This window comes from Equus przewalskii, chromosome 6 (assembly GCF_037783145.1).
Source record: "Equus przewalskii isolate Varuska chromosome 6, EquPr2, whole genome shotgun sequence".
Taxonomy (NCBI): domain Eukaryota; kingdom Metazoa; phylum Chordata; class Mammalia; order Perissodactyla; family Equidae; genus Equus; species Equus przewalskii.
Genome location: NC_091836.1, coordinates 23798098 through 23811116, shown reverse-complemented (window position 1 = coordinate 23811116; position 13019 = coordinate 23798098). Strand labels below are relative to the sequence as shown.

General features: G+C 47.9%; 1 long non-coding RNA gene across 1 annotated transcript; it reads left to right on the top strand.

Annotated features, from left to right (window-relative positions):
- Positions 1-4486: 4486 nt before the first annotated feature.
- LOC139083856 (uncharacterized) lies at positions 4487-12375 on the top strand. Its single transcript, XR_011540871.1, has 3 exons — positions 4487-4971; positions 8761-8924; positions 12067-12375. It is a non-coding gene; the product is annotated as an uncharacterized lncRNA (long non-coding RNA).
- The last annotated feature ends 644 nt before the right edge of the window (positions 12376-13019 follow it).

Sequence of the window (13019 nt, the reverse complement as noted above, 5' to 3'; positions counted from 1 at the left end):
CGGGACTGAACCCTTACGCTGTGGGGTCTGTGCTAATTCTGAGTAGTTTGTGTCAGAATTGAATTGAATTGTAGGACACAGGGTGGTGTCCAGAGTTGGAGAATTGGTTGGTGTGGGAAAACCCTCCACAAATTGGTGACAGAAGTATTCTGTGAGTAGAGAAAAATAATGTTTTTCTTTTAAATACCTACTACGTACTCAGTCACTGTGGGGGACACAGAGCTGTTTGTTAAGAGGAAGTGTTTCATAATGGACAAGAGTGCACCTTTGGAGTCAGGCCGGCCTGGCTTTGGATGTCTTCTCTGCCTCTCTTGTTATCTGTGGGCTTTGCATAGATAATTTGACCTCTCTATGCCTCAGTCACCATATCTTTAAAATGGGATCACTAGTACCTACCTCATGGGGTTGCAATGAGTGTCAAGTGAGGAAATGCATGTAACGTGCTCGGTAGAATGTCTGGTACATAGTAAGCTCTTAACAACAACAATGGCAATAATAATTATTCCAGATGATGCCGTCAGGGAGGCCTCACGGAAGAGGGGCCTCTTTAACTGGGGCTCACTGAGTCCAACTGAGCCTCAGAGGCCCGGGGAGCTTGTTCCGATGTTTGGAGGTGTGCCTCAGGGTGTCTGGGTTGACCAGTCCAGCCTATTTTTCTTTGGGGATTTGTCCCTGGTGTGTGGGCCAGACCTCCCCAGGGCCACGAGCACTTGAAGAACAGGAGGAGCCCCTGGGAAGAGGGCCAGCCTCCTCTGGGCCCCAGGACAGCTAGTGGGGGAGCATGGGGATGAGCTCAGAGGACAGGGTGCAGAGGGACACAGTCGGGTGGAAAGCGCAGTGCTCAGCCCTGTGGCTGTCGTTCCGGGAGAGGGTGGGTGGGCTTTAGCTGGGAGATGTTGCCCCTTCGAGTCTGGAGGATGGGACCCACCATAAATGTGTCACCTCACATCTACTCTCCAGTCTTTCATTCTCTGACCCTGTCTTTTAGCCTCTCTCTTCCTATTTGCTAGGGTCTGAATGTTTGTGTCCCCACAAAATTCATGTGTTGAATCCTAACCCCCAATGGGGCCTTTGGGAGGTAATTAGGCCATGAAGGTGGAGCCCTCATGAATGGGATTAGTGCCTTTATGGAAGGGGCCTAAGAAAGCTCCCTTACCCTTTCCACCATGTGAGGACATAGCAAAAAGGCACCATCTCTGAACCAGGCAGTGGGCCCTCACCTTTACTGAGTCTGCCGGAGCCTGGATCTGGGACTTCCAGTCTCCAGAACGGTGAGAAATCAAGTTGTTTATAAGCCACTCAGTCTATGGTAGTTAGCAGCCCAAATGGGCTAAGGCACTACCATTTTTCTTTTTCTCTTTCAGTCTCTAGCTCTTTAGAAGGAGCAGTGGAAAAAACAAGAGTTTTGAATCCAGGTAATCCGTCTGTACTATGCCTTCCCGACTTACTAGCTGTGTGATCTTAGATTAGTCCCTCAGCTTCTCTGGGCCTCGTTCTCCTCTTCAGTGAAATGTGGAGGATGGTAATAGTACCACACTCACAAGCTTGTTTTTAGGATTAAGTGGAATAATGCCCCGAGCCTGGCACATGGAGGCTACGTGAGGAAGTTGGGTTTCCTTCCCTGTTGAACAGCACTCTCCTTTCTCTCCCCTCTCACCAGATATCAGAAGGGCCGCCTGCCCATGGAGAGCACCTGGGTGAATATGCATTTTTCTTTCCTTTAAAAATTTTTCCCCAGGGAAAAAGTCTGGTTGTGGTGGCAGAGATGAGGCCACCTTCAGGACCAGAGAGAATTGGTGGTGGCACTCAGGAGAACAGAAGGAATAGGCTCCCTAGGCAACCATACCAACTCTCTTCTATCTTCAATGCCCATCCAAGAGATCCTTCTAGAACCTTCAGAATCACCTTTGACTGCTTTTTTCTTCTTCTCTGACATTCAATTTGTTCTCCTTTCTACAAATATTTTTTGAGTGCCTACTATGTGCTAGACACTATTGTACATCCTTCGCTTCTATTTCAAACACATCCCTCCTATGATTTTGCCTGAGGGTGAACCTTCGTTTGTTGAATGCCTGCAATGTGAGCCAGGACCATTGTGTTGAGTGGCTGATAATATTCTGTCAGTTAATCCTTACCACAGGCACAAAGGAGGCATTGTCTATATCCCCTTTTTACAGACAGGGGTCCTGGGGAACAGTGAGGCTAAAGGACCTGCCCGGCATCCTACGGTTAATGAGTGGGGGAGCCAGAATTCAAACCCAAGTCACCTGGCTCCGAAGGTTTTGCTCTGCTTCCACACAGTGGCTTTTTCTCTTGCTAGGACTTTGCAGTGACATCCTCATGCTTCCGCACCCCAAACCATCCTCCAGGCCACTGTCAAAATGACCTTTCTAAGGTTCCAACAGCCTAGGTGGCCTTTCCAAGACTTCTCATGTTTTCCTCACATACCTTCCAGCCTCGTCTCCTGGAACCTCCCTCCCAGCCCCCAGCTGGAGCCACCACTCTCCAAGCAGGCCTTGTGTTTTCACATCTCTATGCTTTGCACACACAGTTTTACTCTCTTCTCTGAAGAGCAAAGTGAACACTCACCTCCTCTGTGAAGCTCCTCCTGGCCCTCCAGGCAGAATCAACAGTTCTAGCCTGTGTTCCCACAGCACTGCCTCGGATCCCTACTATCGCAGCCATCCTACAGAGCATTATAATTTATTTTTTTGCATTCCTGACTGAGTCTTATCTATCCTTGTATTCCCAGTGTCCCATACAGTGTATGGCACATAAAAAATGTTACAGAAGTGTTTGTTGAGCTGAGTTGAAGTCAAACTGTGATAGATCCCCCTATGTACTCCCCACCTGGGTCTGCTTTCTGGTCACTGTTCTTTATGAGACCCTTGCCCACCCTTGCCTCCCAAACCTCTCCTGGGTCTCATTCCTTCAGCTTCTGACCAAGTGTCCAGAGTTATGCCCAAAGACGTGGCATCACTTCACTCTGTGATCACAGCTGGTCTATGGCCTCTTGAGGTCCCTGTTGCCCTGCCACTCCCATCCCTTCCTGTACCTCACCATCACTAAAAAAAAGTCTACTAAAAGTAGACTGAGCTCCCAGGAATTCCTGTGGGGGCGATGGGTTGGGAATTGTCCGGATGGATTAACGTTGGGCCCGTGTTGATGGAGGAATAAGCACTGTCCCACAGGTGGGAGTAAGTCACGAGGGACGGGGATCATTCAGAGAACAGTTCTTGGTGCCTCCGGTGGGCTGTGGGCCTTCCCTGGGACTCTGAGACACCAACAGGAGCCTTTGACTCATCTGGTCCTCCCGGATGGGGTGACGATGGGGAGCTCAAATTTACTGAGCGCTTCTCCTAGGCTTTATAAATGCTGTTACAACTAGCCGTCACCACCCCACCGAGGGTGGTCCCATTATCACCCTCACCTCACTGAAGAAGAAACTGAGCTCCCGAGGGGCATATCTGTGGTCCCCAGAGAGCAAACTAGCAGATGCAGGATTTGAATCCTTCTCTGAGGAAAGGCCTAGGGCAGAAAATTCTCTGGGGGATATCCAAAATGACTTGACTTAGAATAGTGATGGCCATTAGGATCCCTGAGTCTAACCTAATCCAGGGCAGGAAACAGCCCTCTCAGAGTTTCCCCCAGACTTCCCAGGGCTTTGCTCGATAACCAGGCTCTTCCTAGCTGGCTGCCCATTGAGTGCTGCCCGATTTTACCAGAAAACCAAGACATTCCCTTCCCTGTCCAATTTCTCCTTCTGCTCTCCCCTCTACCCGCAGTGCCTTTCCAGTGGCTGCGGATAAAGACTGTGTCCTGCCCAACTTTGGTCAGGCTCCTCTGAGCCCTCTTCTCTACTAAACCTCCTCCTTGGGCTTCCAAGCCCTTCCTTGCAGAGTCCAGATTTAGCAAGGAGTCTGCTAAGCCAGTTTATAGGGCATCCCCCAACTCTTGATGTCTGATCATGCTGGCCTGCCGTCAGCAAGAATCCCGCTCCCCTTGATGTCTCCTCTTGGTCATTTTCCATCCTCTGCTCTTTGGGTATCAATCTCCATTTGTCCCTCCTGGATTTGGAGTTGAGCCCCATCTCTCTCCCCTACCGTGACAGTCCTGAATACAATCTTCCTCACCATTTTACCAAGTGCCAGAGTCATTTTCTGTTTAATGCTGCCCCCACATCCTGAGCATGGGAGAGGCAGAGGCAAGCAAAAGCCGGTGAGTCACTCACATACCCTCCCACCCACTTCTGTCTTCGGTCCTGACTGGCACAGTGAGTGGGAGCTTCTAGAGGAATCAGGGTGGGGCCGGAAGCCTCAGGACCCCAGAAACGAACCAAGAATGAGCTGCCCCCTGGAGAACAGGCTGCCTGGGGGTGGTGTCTCCCTGGTAACTGGAGCTGCCAGTCTGCGTAGTGAGTCTGGATTTTACCACGCTCTCTGCTTTACAAGGCGTGGCACGCTTTATTATTTACTTTTCAAATTCAGCGAGATCTGACGTTGGGGTCCCATCCCTCCAGGGTAGCAGAGACTCTTCCCAGCCCTTTCCCTTCTGCCAGGGTTGTGCACAGAGCAAGCAATTGGGAAGAGTCCTTGTCGTTGGTCCCCGCTGGGCCCCAGTGACACAGCCGTTTCCAGGCCAGCATGAACCCGGAGGGCAGCTGGTTCTGTTGCTTTCCTTCCAGATTTGGGAATGGGAGGGGACTCTGGCTGAGGCTCCTCAGACCCACCAATAAGCCAGTTGTTCCGTCTCAGACCCTCTCCCCTGTCTGGCCCTGGAAATTCCTCTGCTTCCTCTGTCTGCACTGTCTAGCTGTCTTGCTTCCCTCTCTGGGAGGGCCCGGCATAATGCATCCAAAAAAACCAAGGGTAGAAGTTGTTTTCCTGTAACTTCTGCTTCAGGAAATGGCTGGCTACCTTCCGAAGAGGGAGAGAAAATTACTTTCAGAATAAAAGACAAATTAACATCTCGGTAAGTCATCCTGCCTGTGCCTCTCTTCACCAGGAGGAAGGAAAGCTGTGTTCGTGTCGCCAGGTTGGGAGGACCAGGAGGGGGGTTGCGAGGAGCAGGCCTTGGAGTAGGGTGGAGAGTTTTAATGAAAGGAGGAGCGCTACCTCTGTTTTTCCCTCCCCGTGTCCTGAAGCACCAAGCACCAGCGAAGGCTCCTGGAAGGGGAAACGGGCTGGTGAATCTTCTCCAGAGAGCTCGCCCGAGGTTTAACGAGGCAGTGCATTTGTTTATAGAATTTGAAATGGGGAAAGGGTCCAGAGGGAAGGGTGAAAAATAATAAAACTCCTGCCGAAAATAGCTGCTGGGGCTGAGCAGAGGTTTCTGTCTGTCTATCTGCTTGTCTTAACATCTGGTTGTGCACCGGGGACCTTCCTGGAGGGGAGTGAGTCCTGCAATGACCTCTTGGCCATGTCCATTTCTTCCAGTGTGTGTGAGTGTGTGCGTGCACTGTGCTGGGTGCCAAGGGACCAGAGGGAGTGGCTGTGTGCCCACCCACCTTGAGCGCACTATGCTAATGAATGAGGCATTACAATGCCATTTCCCGAGGGCCCCAAGCTCCGATCACATCTCCATTAATACACTCCTGGAGTTCATTGTGATTGGCATCACTACAATAAACAGTAAATGAGTGAATAATAATTGGCCATCTATTTGAAAGTGTTACTGAGGTTGCCATGGCAATCACACCTTTCATTAAGGTTTATTAAGTTGCAGCTGCGGGAGAGAGGCGGTGGGAGCCGGGCCTCCCCGGGCACCCCGCAGAGGGTCTGACCTGCTCAGTGACCTTTCCCAGAAGCTCTTGAGGCACAGGGGCCAGATCCAGGGCCGCTGTTATTATTTTTTTTAACCATTCACCTCCTCTGGGGCATTTGGGAGGAGTCATTTCATCCTCAACTAGAAATGAAAAGGTTTCCCTCCAGTCTTTTCCTGTCCTCAAACGCTAGAGGAATAGGAATGGCGGACAATGTTGTTTTATTTTTGCCCTGAGCATTCCCCCTCCCCTCGAACAATGGTAAAAATGAAAATTAGAAAAATTCTGGAAAATAAAATTCATTTTAGGGGCAAAAATTGTATTCCTTTTATTTTAGAATGATGACTACAATCTTTTCGATAAGGTACTATTATCCTGTCTTTATTTTTCCTCTCCGTCCCCACCATCCACCAATGAATTCAGAATTCGTCTTTGCGAAGAAAAGATTTTAATGTGAAATTACCTGGGGTATCAGGTCATTGTAATTCCTGTCCATCGGGAACAAGCACTTCAGCATCATTCCCACATGCAAGAATGTAAGACACATTTCTGCATCCGGGGGCAACACCATTTCACACACACACACACACACACACACACACACAGAAAAGAGGTTCAGGAACTTCCTTCTCTGCTGTGGTTCTTGCTGAATTCTGATCTCAGCGTCAGTGGATATGTTCCTAGGCATCACATCGGAGGACTGAATATAAAGGACCATCCCTTCATTTTTGTGGATTTTAAAACAAGTAGCTTATTGTTACACCTGCTCCGAGCAGTCTGCCTCCTGCAACACGAGCAGCAGTGTCAGGCTTGGAAATGTTCACGGTCAAATCAGGGAAACATTAACTTGAAACATTTTTTTCCTATGAAAGGTATACATTATATTGTCTGTAGTTTATTTCAAAATACTTCAGTACAAAGTAGAGTGAGAGTGGTGTTGCCAAATATAGCAAATAAAAATACAGGACACAGAGTTAAATGTGAATTTCAGATAAATACCAAATAATTTCCTAGTATAAGTATGTCCCAAATATTATCATGTATATTTTATCTGGCAACCCTGAGTGAGAGATATCCTTTTGATCCAAATTCTAGGGGGCGATTAGTTAGCATGTGAAGACACCTAATCGAGAATACACACTTCAGGGCTGGTTAGTTAACATTTGAAAGATTCTAATCAGAAGCCACATTCTGGGCAGCTACTGCAAGACTTTCCGCTATTTTTATCTCCTATCAATACCAGAGGCTTTGCTAATTAGCATAATGGATGTTAGCAATGGTTTTCTTGGGTGAAACAAGTAGAGGTTGAAATGTGTATATTGGCTAGAATGTCATACAGGAGCTCACCGTGCCATGCATGGGAAAGGTATGTTAATTTACTGAGTCCAGTGATAACATATGCTCTCTGGAATGGTGCCCTAAGATTTTAAACCAGTTCTATTTATAGCCACTAATCAGAGAATTTCACAACCTAGCTCCTAACCCCCCCAGGAATATTGCCACATCTTCATGTCATGTGCTGTCATACAACCGCAGAGGTCAGAAGGTTGGAACTTCATTGAATTTATTGGATAGGCTGTTTGGGGCCAGTTTGCTAATAAATATTTGTATGCATGAGAGAATCCAGCCTGAAATGTGTTTTTATTGTGACACAGCATCTGGGAATGAGAGCATGACCCTCAACTATCTACAGAAAAAACCAAATTGGTCTAGGTTGGTTTGTAACAGAAGAGAATCTTGTGGTAGCCAAGACAAAGCCTTGGTTCTCAGAAGTGTGTGAATAGTAAGAAGAAATGGAGGATTTGGAAGAAACAGAAAGTACTGAAAGGACTAGCTGATCAGATAAAATGGATTCCTTGGGGGCAAAAATTACTTTCAGGGAATCTTTTTTTTTTTTTAAGTTGTCATTTTAGCCAGCTTTAAACGTACAGTTCAGTGGAATTAAGCACATTCGCAATGTTGTGCCATCCATCACCACCATCCATCTTCAAAACTTTTTCATTGTCCCAAACTGAAGATCTATACACATTAAACAAAAACTCCCCATTCTCCCCTCTCCAGCACCTGGCAAACACCATTCTGCTTTCCATCTCTATGAATTTGCCTATTCTAGGTACCTTAGATAGGTGCAATCATACAATATTTGTCCTTTCGTATCTGGCCTATTTCACTTAACGTTTGTAAGTTTCATCCATGTTATAGCATGTATTACAACTTCATTCCTTTTAGAGGCTGAATGATATTCCGTTGTATATATAGACCACACTTTGTCAGTCCATTCATCCGTTGGTAGACATTTGGTCAGGGAATCCTTTCAGAGAGTGAGGATGGGGTTTGGGGTGAGAAGACAAGTCTGAGCTCTGCCATTCCTGTGTGACCTTTGGGAAGTCACTCAGCTTCTCTGAGTTCCATTTCCTTTATCTTTAAATGCACACATCTCTCTTTTTCTACTAGTCTTTCACTGTGAAAATCAGGTAAAGTGTGTAAAAGAGGCTTATAAACTAAAGGACTGCATCATGTTATTATTTGGATTCTCGTCCTCATTATGGGTACTAGAAAACAAAATGTTTTTCCACTTTAACGCTGGTGATTTTTTCTGTTTTCGAGGTTTTGCCTGTTTCTCAAACACCAATGAATACAAATCCCTTGAGGCTTATATCTCGTAGCTCAATTTATTACAAAACTTTGAAATATTTAAAGGTAAATTCAATTAGTGAAAGTGTAATTACTGCCTGAATAAACTATACTTTAAATTTTAATATGCCAAAGAGGATCATTTTATGAGCAGAATAAGCTCTATGTTATACATTTTTAATGCTCCTAAACTAACAAAGTGACACGTGATCTATAAAAGACAATGAGAAAATCATCACGTTCGTTTTCACGTTCCGCCTTGAATCTAGACCCCGTCTACAACCAGGGCAAATGAACCCGTTTTATTCAATGGCTTCCACAGTCCCAGACATTTTGCAAGTTTCATCGCTCCTATTGTTTTCTAGGTTAACTGGTTCAATTCCGCTAACTGGAAGAAAGGAACTATCAGGGATTAGACCTCAGCGTTCAAAGGAGAAGGGAAAAGAAGATATTTGCAAAGCAGCTGCCTGCACCTTGGTGCCAAGTCACTAGCCTAGAGCGACACCATTGAATTGGCTTCTGCTTCCAGGTGGGGCCCAGCTGGGCCTGTCTCAGCGCTGCTCCTGGGTTGGGTTCTTCTGAGCAGATGCCTCCATCAGAGAGCTCAGGTGCTCAGCTCTACGGGATGGAGCAGGATGCAGTGGGACGAGGCAGGTTGGGTGGGGTGGGGCTGGTCTTCAAAGATGCCAGGAGCCTCTGCAGCAGCCTCTGTTTCCTGGCCAACACCCAGGCCTTGGGCACTTGCCGACAGCCCTGAACCTGTACCAGAAGGAGAGGGAAAGGAAAAAGAGGGAAGAAAAGATGAAGTGCATGTTCACAAAGCAGCCTCGCCCTCGCCCATCCACACTCGCATTTTCAGCTGGGCTCCCAGCTCACGGGAAGCCTCAGACTGGCCAAGTTCTCTCACCCGCCGTTTCCCAGACCCTTGGAGGGCCAGTAATTACCCAGTAATTACCCTGTTTATTGCCTCATTACGGGTGACCACCTTTTGGCAGGCATTTCCCTGGGAACGTCTCCTCCCAGCCCAGGTTTCTCAGCACTGGGAAGGGTGCAGGCAGGCCTGTGGGGCCCTGCTGTGGCGGCCACGCTGAATCGTGCTCCCCATGTACGCTCTCCCACCACCCCAGCTTGCCACCCTCTTGGCCCTGTACTGAGTCCTCCGCTTCTGCTCACACTGATGACTAGATGGGTCAGTGGGTCACACTAGACCTACTCCCTCCGTTTATCATCCGCCCATCTCGTATCTCCATCACCATGGTGAAGGCCCCACGAGGAGTCTCCTTAGCATCTGATTCTCTGCCTGGGTCTCCCTGATCACCCCATTTCTTATACAAACGGTGGCTTCAGGTGCTTGGTTCAAATGGCCCATCTGGGGTCCAGACACCTTGACGCCTCTTGGTTCTAACAGCTCACGTTCTCACCCTGGGCTCTGGAGGAGCAGCTTTGAACATATCTCACCCTCTGCTGAGCAGCATTTACGACCCTGCTTGTTGGGGAGTGGGCTGCGAGGATGGGGGCAGCTGGGGACGCCAAAGCTTGTGTCTTCCAAGCAAGTTACGTGGAAAATTGAGTTGGTCAGAGGAGAAGGGAGCTGGAAAAAAGAGCTTGAGATTTCTTTTTTTTGTTGTTGTTTTTTTTTTTTTACAAAATACAGAGGAGTAAACCCTTATTTTCAGTGGGCTGGGAATAGGCATGGATTCATAGTCATAGCTCCTCAGGGACCTTGGGGACCATCTAGTCCATCCTCTTATTTCACAAAGGAAGGAATGGGGCCTGGAGCAAAGTGGCAGCACACCCGCAGCGGATCACCAGAATCTCGTCCCTTCACTCCCCATCCGAGCTGGGCCCCCTGTGGGCAGGCATCCTGTTTTTGCACATTCCCATCCATTGTCTTCGTGTGCTCGTGCCTGCCTCCCCTGCCGTCACAAGTCTTGGTCCCCCTCGTTCTGAGATCATCTCATCTGTTTAATCGTGGCTTGTGAAGGATCCTGGAGCTCTCCTCTGACCACGAGTCTGGGACCTCAGTAATGGCTGAAATATGCTTTTTTGGATACCTCCGTGATGCCCTCACCTTCAGCTTTTTTCTCACTGTTGAGCCTGGGGTGCCCAAGGCCTCCTATCCTCTCACAGGTCCCCCGGCCTGGAGGGACATCCTGCCCGCTTCCAGAAACTCCAATCTTGCCTACGAAAGATGCTCCTTATAGTCAGCCTGAGGAAAATTTGGGCCAGGCCTGCTCCTAACAGTAGTGTCAAGGGCTGAAGAGGCCCAGGGGTGGAGGTGCAGGCTCCTGTTTGCAAGTACTCAGCTCTCAAGTGCTGGGTTGGACCAGGCGCCTGATCTTATTGTCTGAAGCTCTCGTTGCTAAGTTACCGCGCCTTCCACGCGGCCATTAGAGCTGAGGAAGGGGAGATGCACAGGTGGTCTCAGCGTCCTGTGCAAGCAGTGTGCAAGGGCTAAAGCCAGAAGCCTTTGTTCAGAAGGAGAACTTTATCTCATCCATCCATCCGTCCATCCATCCAACAAATATTTATTGAACACTTCCTACATGCTAGGCTCGATGCCAGGTTATGAGGATACAGGAGTGAGCCTGCCTCTGCAGTCTCATCTGGCAGCCTATTCCACTCTTTGTTCACTAAGCTGTCCAGCTCCCTAAGAGAACAACAACGTGGGCAGTGTACAGTGATGGCTGTGACTCAGTCACTGTTCTAAGAGCTTACACACATCTACCCACTTGATCCTCACAACTACTCCATGAGGTGGTGGTTCCATGATTATCCCCATTTTACTGAGGAAACTGAGGCACAGAGATGGTGCCAACAATTTACTAGGCAACAGCTAGCAAATGGCAGAGCCAGGATTAAACCCAATGAATCTGGTTCTTAAGTATGCCTTTTTCTTTTCTTTTTGTGAGGAAGATTGTCCCTGAGCTAACATCTGTGCAATCTTCCTCTTTTTTTTCTTTTTAAAGATTGGCACCTGATCTAACAACTGTTGCCAAGCTTCTTTTTTTTTTTTTCCTGCTTTTTCTCCCCAAGTCCCCCTAGTACATAGATGTATATTTTAGTTGTGAGTCCTTCTAGTTGTGGCACGTAGAACGCCGCCTCAGTGTGGCCTGACGAGTCGTGCCATGTCTGCACCCAAGATCCAAACCAGTGAAACCCTGGGCCACCAAAGCAGAGCGGGTGAACTTAACCACTCAGCCACTGGGCTGGCCCCAATCGTCCTTTGTTTTATGTGGGATGCCACCACAGCATGCCTTGACAAGTGGTGCTAGGTCGGCGCCCAGGATCTGAACCCGTGAACACCGAGCTGCCCAAGTGGAGTGTGCAAACTTAACCACTACACGACTAGGGCAAGAGTGGTTGAAGATGGGCCTGTAAGGAGGCCTCGGTGGGTGTCCAAGTGACAGATGGGGATTAAACCACTGTGGGGGGAGTGGGGCGGGAAGAATTGGATCAATAAAAAAAATCTTGTAAATGTTTACATACTTGGTTTAAATTTCCTAGTTTGCAGCGTCTGCTTTCAACTCTGCTCCTTTTCTGCTCCTTAGCACCTCGGACAAAGTCTTTAATTTTACGGTCACCTTCGGTATCTGGAAAACACAGTGCAGTCGAGTTTAAAATTCAAATCCCAAATCACACTCAAACTTCATCTGTTCTACTTTTCTCAGCTCTAACCAGGCTTCGGATTTGGAGCGGAGATGATGTACGGTCCTGTCTTTCATTCTCTTCCCACTTCAGCACCTCTTTTGGAGTGGAGGTGGCGAGCTTCGTCTGGTTCGGGAGGGACCACCCCCTCCTCCTCCTTCTGAGCCTATTCCATCAGCGTTAAGACTGGCAGAGGAGACAGAGCCGCTGTTAGACCACAAGATGCCTTCCTAAGAATCGTCCCTTACTTGTAGAAAGCGCTCAATAAATATGTGCAGAATGAATGAATGAACAAGGACATTTAAAAATTAATAAATGAATTTATGATCCTATGGGCAATGCGGTAATGTTTGGTCTAAAATAGAGGCTCATAAAGAGCAGGTACTCTGTGTGTGTGTGTTGTGTGTATGTGTGTGTGTGTATCTAGATAGATAGATGGATAGATAGATAGATGGATAGATAGATAGATGGATAGATAGATAAACAGACATACTTTTCTTTGTGCTTTTCTCCATTTGATATCCAGCACAATAGTGTACTTTAGAGGTGATTTTTGTTTTTGAGGAAGATTAGCCCTGAGCTAACATCTGCCGCCAATCCTCCTCTTTTTGCTGTGGAAGATTGGCCCTGACGTAACATCCGTGCCCACCCTGAGGTAACATCCGTGCCCACCTTCCTCCACTTTATATGTGGGATGCCTGCCACAACATGGCCTGACAAGCGATGTGTAGGTCCACACCTGGGATACAAACTGGCGAACCCTGGGCCTCCAAAGCAGAGCACGTGAACTTAACTGCTGCACCACCAGGCCAGCCCCGAGAGGTAATTTTTGATGGTGATTATTCCGGCATTTGGTGCTCCGTAGTCCAACCCACCTCTCCAATTATAACTCCCCTGTGCATTTTTTCTGCTTTGGTAAAACTCTTTGCTTTCTAGTCTGTTTGGTATCTGTTTTTGATGTTGTCTGTAGGTGGGG